The sequence below is a fragment of the Alosa sapidissima genome, chromosome 10, assembly GCF_018492685.1.
Source record: "Alosa sapidissima isolate fAloSap1 chromosome 10, fAloSap1.pri, whole genome shotgun sequence".
NCBI lineage: Eukaryota > Metazoa > Chordata > Actinopteri > Clupeiformes > Clupeidae > Alosa > Alosa sapidissima.
In genome coordinates, this window is record NC_055966.1 from 34,023,849 (window position 1) to 34,031,348 (window position 7,500).

Genomic DNA, 7,500 nt, shown 5'->3' on the forward strand with positions numbered 1-7,500 from the left:
GACAGGTTACCTGGGACCTTTTACGCTAACCTTCAAAATGTAGCAAGTAGGTTACGTGCAGATCTTTTCATCACAGTCATTAACAAGGCTTGGCTGCGTGCACAGGACAGAAAATGGAGATTGTGATTATTATTATTGTAGACTATAGACTACCTCCTTTATTCCTTGAATGGAAATTCAGGTTATGCTGGTGTGTCTGTGTCTGTCAATATCAGGCGTAGTTTATTTTAGCAGATTATTCATTTAGAACTTGTAGCCTAGACTAAATCACTCGGTGCGTAGTCCAATCAGCTTGAATGAAACCACAGCACCTAACCACGCACCTTAAAAATTATTATTAGACTATCTTATATCGTAATATCCCACGTGAAAACGTGCGTGAATAGTTGGCCTCTGGAATTTTCAAAATGGTCTCGGGAACCCAGCCCGAAACCAGATTTGTCTTTCTTTTTTTTTTGCACCCCCACTTTCAAACTCGTTCCACACACACACACACACAGATACAGTTATATACAGATACACACACACAGAAGACAACAGATGAAAGGCAGCAAAAGGCGTATAAATGGGTAATAATGGACAACAGAGGGACATCAAGACAGACATTAATTACCAGCCATTAGTGGACATAGGGGGGAAACAACAAGACATTAGCACACATCATATAAGATGGGGGGGGGGGGGGGTAACAAGACATTAGCACACATCATATAAGATGGGGGGAAAACAACAAGACATTAGCACACATCATATAAGATGGGGGGGGGGGGGGGGGGTAACAAGACATAAACACACATCACATAAGATAGGGGGAAAACAGCAAGACAGTAACACACATCACATAAGATAGGGGAAAACAACAAGATATTAACACACATCACATAAGATAGGGGAAAAACAGGAAGAGAAAGAGAAAGATATTACTGTAATTTCTTGTATGATGTTCTTCTTTAAACAGGGTTATGTACAGATGTCAGATGTGCTCATGAAGTCGGTTTATTTTGGAACAACGGTTGGCTTTTAAGTAGGCTACCTTTGTGCGCCTGTGTGTGTAGCAGGGTTTCCGTTGTCCGGTAATTACCGGACATTGGCCGAAAAAAAAATGAAATGTCCGACAAAATTAAATCTCTCCGGTCAAATTGTCCGATTGAAATTGGCTAATAATCCCGTCCCCTAACGCAATCTGAATTTGAGAATAAGCCTTAATATGTAAGCCTATATTATACGTCCTCTGGCTATGTTTTTAAATGAACAGGCTCTACCGTTTGAAAAGTAAAACAACACGCATAGCCTATGCTGCATTTCAAATAGGAAGCGCACGCTTAAAACGTCCATGTCAAACAACGAACAAATGAGTGAGGCGGTTCAAACATGGCCAGGCCCAGGCAGACTAGCCTTAAAAGTTTTTTCAGAGGTCAGACGCGATGGATGATGATAAATTGGTAACGTCTGAATCCTCAGATGTCCGGTCAACGAAACCTCTGCCGGTCACTTTGACCGGCACCATTTTTTTCTAGCGGAAACTCTGGTGTGTAGGTAATTATGTAATTAGGTAATTATGTGCTTACATGGAAGTCACAAACAATAACGGGCAGAGCTGCAGAGAGCAGAGATGGAATCCCAATCACACGCACACTGCACACTGAAACACACACACAACCACACACACGCACGCACACACACCACATTAAAACAGTCAGAGGCGGACAGAGTACACAGCTTCATTACTTGAGTAAAAGTACAGATATCCTTTGCTAAATTTTACTCAAGTACAAGTAAAAGTACAACAGTCAGATGTCTACTTAAGTAAAAGTACTGAAGTACTTGTTTTTAAAAGTACTTGAGTATCAAGAGTACAAGAGTAGCCTACATTTTCTAAATATTGCATTACTACTGACACAGTGCTTACATTTATGTACAGAAACGTCCTACATGGAGTTATGAAAAATGTTAATGTTAATACCTAGGAGAATGTAAAATGAATTGGAAGTAAAATTAAGTAATTTTCATCTTTTTACCATGTTGCCAGGGATGGGCAGTATTTCTAATACATGTATTTAAAATACGTATTTCAAAAACGTATTTCAAATACCGCAGACACAAATCCACACAGAAGAGAGAGAGAGAGAGAGAAACGGTGGACATGCCACAGACACAAATCCACACAGCCCACTGAGGATCCATGAGGGCTTTAGGGGTTGGAGGATAATTGGCTCATTTCCTGGTAAATCTCTAGACTTGCTGAGCGATCGATCAGCCTCCAAGATGCCTGCATCTGTGTTCATGTGTTAGGTCCTATGTGTGTGTGTGTGTGTGTGTGTGTGTGTGTGTGTGTGATGGTCCAGATGGCTGCTGCCCCTCACAGAGACAGAATGTTCATCAGAGAGCAGGCATATGGGCCCACAGAGCATTTAAACGCACATCCTTCTGTTCTCTCTCCCTCCCTCCTTCTCTCTCTCCCTCCCTCCCTCCCTCGCTCTCTCTTTCCTCCTTCCTTCTGTCTATCCTTAACACTCTCTCCTCCCTGCCTGCACCTCCATTTGCTTCTTTCTATGAGCTACACACTGTCAACCACACATGCCCTAGCACCGGCACACACACACACACCTCACACACATGCACCAGCACCGGCACACACACATGCACCAGCACCGGCACACACACACACAGCTCACACTACGCAATATGGAGGAAATTAAGGGCAACTGAGGCCTGTCTCTGTTAAACACAGAGGAGAGGGAGAGTGTGAAAGGAAGAGGGGGATGGAAAGAGAGAGGGATGGAAAGAGAGAGGGGTGGGGAGAGAGAGGGGAGAGAGAGAGGGATGGGGAGAGAGAGGGATGGGGAGGGGTGGGGAGAGAGAGGGGGTGGGGAGAGGTGGAGGATATCTGGGTCTTGGGAGGTCCCAAATTAAATTTCAGTGGTGCGAGAGAGAACCAGGAACAGGATTCAATCGTGTTTATTGGCATCTCTCTCTCTCTCCCTTTATCTCTCTCTCTCTCTCACTCTCTCTCTCTCTCCCTATCTCTCTCTCACTCTCGCTCCCTCTCCCTCTCAGCTACTGGAAAATTGCATTAGGCTGCACATGCCCTGTAATGGCGAGAGCTTTGTTTTCCTCTCCTCCGGTCTCAATAACTCTCTCTCCCTCTCTCTCTCTCTCTCTCTCTATGCTGTTTGCACAGACAGCAAGAGGGAAATTATCAAATTCCAGCATGTCAACGTCGAAACGCTTGCACACACACACACACGCACACACACACACACACACACACACACACACACACACACACACACACACACACACAAGATACAGGGCCCTCCAGAAGCCCTTCAGCTCACACACATGCAACTAATTTTAAGTTGGCCGAAGGAACGTGTAAGCAGTCGTTATTGATTTCATGAATGGTGAGTGGCTTAAAAATGAGGTGACACAGGAAAGAAAGATTCCAGAGCATTCCGTTGCAGTAACACAAAAGTGCGTCAGGGAAGTCAGGGAATGCTACAAGAAAATAGCTGCTCGACTTAAATTGTCCATATCAACAGTTAGGGCAATCAGAAATGTAGTTGGATTTGGAGTAGAAATAAAGATGGCTAGAGAAAAGCACCTAATACCTAGTGTTAAATATAATATATAAGTATAAGTAAGTAAATATAATATAAAGTAAAGTAAATATAGTGGAGGATCTGTGATGTTGTGGGGCTGTTTCTCCTCCAAAGGCTCCAGTAATATTGTATACATACATGGCATTATGGATCCCAATAATATTTCAAAATCTGGCAGCCTCTGCCAAGAAGCTTAGATCTTACAGCAGTGTAATCCGCTTTTGCAATGGCCATCCCAGTCCGATGACCTTGATCCAATTAAAAACCTGTGGGTTGAGTTCAAGAACGCACGCACGCACACACTGTTACAACCACCCGGCTCGTTCTGGGTGATTTTAACATAGGGAGACCACGCGTGGATAAAGAGTTAACAAAAAAAGATGTATTTATTAAAGTAATAATGTATGCAAAATGTGAAGTGCAGTCAGTATTAATGAGATGGTAAGAAAACAAAGGTGTGGTGTAAATCAGGGTAATGTGCTAAACCCAAACAAAAGACAAAGGCGACGCATGTTGCAGTGGAGAGAGGGAACCCCGAACTTCAGCCAGGTAGCCTCTTTTATAGTGCAGGTGCCCCAATCAGGTGATCAGCAGCACCTGTGCCTCGACTCCACCCTGCAACACAGAACGACAGAGACAGGCAGGCAGACAGAGACCGGCAATGTTGCACCCATGGAGGCATTATATATAACTAGAGAGAGTGACTAAGTCCCGCCCCCATTCATTTCAATGGCCCATGCTAGGCTAGCTACTTCAGCCAAAAAAGTTTGAATTGACCGCAGCCATCTTTATGAAAATGGCGTTTCATTGGTGTTCGTTTCCGGCACCAGGTAATTAGCCTATTATATTCCACGTTACAGACAGAGACAACGTATCTACGTATCTAGACAACGGTATGTCTTTGATGAAGATTGGACATTCCCTCATAGGAAAAGAAGTTGTTTGTGAACGCGCTTCACTTCACCTCCTTATAAGCGCAAATGTATTTCATTGGTTAGGATAACATTTTGGGAATGGTGGTAGAAGTTTGCCCTGTCTCTGAAGTCCTGGGTTATTTAATGTGATGTTCATATGTGATAATAAACAATGTGAATCAATATTGACTCACTTTAGGCTATACAAATAATGATCCCTAAATGTTACAGTATATTTGGACAGGCTGTATACTAATTGCGCAATAAGCTATTCAATGTAAATGATTATAATTAAGTAGACATGGGGCGAAGAAACTTGTGGATAGCTGGGATTTTTGCTGCACCCAGTGTGAATTTGCAGCTTGTTAAAGCTAGGCTACATTTGCAGGCAGACGAAATGAAGGCAACGCAAATTAAACTTACCGATAGAAGCGCAAATCCCTCAGGTATTGAGGTTTGAGCAGGCATTTCAAGAGTCTGCAACTGTTGTTGGATATTTGGGTTTTGCTTCGACTGGCAGCCTGGCCATTTAAATCAAATGCATGGCCTAATCATGTCAATGTTGCAAGAAAGCAAACTAAATAAGTCATTGACATTTGCTTTGTTTTAAATGACTTGGGGAGACATACATGATCCCGATGTTGCGTTGTCATGGACTATAGGTAGGCTACTACAGCGTTTTAAAATAGTTTTCATACACAACGCAATGAGTAGGCTAATAATTGGATATAGGTCATTGCTATGCATACATGTATTGTCATAGTCAGTTACCTTGTCAACCCACACATAAGGCAAATAATAGTATATAACATTTACATTTTTCTTTTATTTACCACAAAGTCTGATATAATAAGCCTAAACAATGTAGGCATTAAGTCAAGTATCAGTAGCTTAATCCAAGTAGTTAGTTGTTTTATTTGTCGACATCCAGAAATGCAAACCAACATGGACGCGCGAGGACGCTAGTGGCCAACACTAAACTAGTGCATGAGCTGTCATCTACCAATCACCATGTAAAAACTGGTGCCGGAAGTTGCAACCATGTAACGCCATGTTTTCAAAAATGTTGGCGGCCAAATGCCATGCTAAGTGGCTGAAGCTAACCCTTCAAATTCTGACCCCCTGGTCGTAACACACACACACACACACACACACACACACACACACACACAGACACACATTGTTCCTGATGCTTGCAGGTGTTGTTATGCAAGCCTAAAGACGTTGTTCTGACAGGTGCAGACAGATTTAGACATGACACACAATTATGGAAAGGACTCGGACTCAATTGCAGCTGGAGAGCATGCAACCTCAAATGACAACTTGCAACTGTTCTGCGAAAAGCCCTCTAATAGCCCAGAATAGGCAGTAGAGCTCAGCAAAGCACAAAACAGCTCAGTGCTGCTATTTGAGGAGTTTATTGCTCCCTCAGTGAAGTTGGATTTAGTGGGCGAGGGATTAGGAGGGTGGCCCTCTAAACTGACTGTTAAAGGTAGGTTGTACAGAGACGCATGCTGTATTATGCAAACATTGTAAAGCTCACCATGCTTACCTAAGCTACGATGTAAATACATCCACAAACACCTAGCTCAGGTTTAAGAGGTGTTATACTATTGAGCAATATCAGTGCATTTCTGGGGTCTGATACTCTAATACAGGGACGGCTCGATGTGACAGATTTATACATGCAAAAGCCACATACATTGTGGGAAGAAATACAGTGTAACTCTGAGGAGGGGATTTGCATTAACTCTGCATTGTGCTAATCCATTTCCTGTCAAGTATTTGCTTGTTTGGGAGGGCTTATTATAAATATATGTGTGTGTTATATATATATATATATATATATATATATATATATATATATATATATATATATATATATATATTGGTCTGTACGTCTCATATATGCATACAAACACACGCACACACATGCATACACACACACACAAAGTGATGGTGTTGAAAAGAGAGTGAACTAAGTGGAGGACACATGTTCCAGCTGCCGATGTTAAGCAGCTCCAAGGACAATTAACAGTTAACATCTGCTGCAGTGTTGCACACACACACACACACAAACACACACACACACTCTCTCTCTCTCTCTCTCTCTGTCTCTCAGACAGACACACAAACACAGGTCCAGAAGGGTGTGTTAGAGCGACAGATGCTCTAAGTGGCTAGCAGTGTTTTCACTCTCAGACATCCTGCTTCCGCCTGTGCTCACACAGAGAGAGAGGGAGAGAGAGAGAGAAAGAGAGAGAGATAAAGAGAGAATGAGAGAGACACAGAGAGAGAGAGAGAGAGAGAGAGAGAGAGAGATAGGGAGAGAGAGAGACAGAGAGAGAGAAAGAGAGACAGAGAGAGACAGAGAGAGAGAAAGAGAGACAGAGAGAGAGAGAGAGAGAGAGGGAGAGAGCACACACACATCTTAAGCCAAAATTAGAATTTCGCAGCAGATTGGGGAGGAGAGCGGGAAGAGACTTGAGTAAAGAAAAGAAGGGATGAAGGAAGAGGAGCAAGAAATGGAGGTGATGAAGGAATAAAAAAGAAGTGAGAGAGAGAGAGATAAAGAGAAGAGTGAAGAATGAAGAATATATGAGTGATGTGACTTGACTCAGACAGCTACTTACACATATGTACATACTTACGTACTGTATATGTATGTGTGAACAGCTGAATTGAGATGCAGCCAAACCATGAACTCTCAAATCCAGCTAGACACACAAGCACACAGGCTCTCTCTCTCTCTCTCTCTCTCTCTCTCTCTCTCTCACACACACACACACACACCACACACACACACACACACACACACACACACACACACACACACATACACACCACACACACACACACACACACACATACACACACACACACACACACCACACACACACACACACACACACACACACACACACACACACACACACCACACACACACACACACACCAAGGATGGAAATTAACCACCCGCCCCCC

At 43.0% G+C, this 7,500-nt stretch overlaps 1 protein-coding gene across 1 annotated transcript in view; it reads left to right on the forward strand.

The window, feature by feature from the left end:
- Positions 1–7,500, forward strand: part of LOC121721239 (G patch domain-containing protein 8) — an 81,856-nt gene that overhangs the window by 38,674 nt on the left and 35,682 nt on the right. The window lies entirely within an intron of this gene.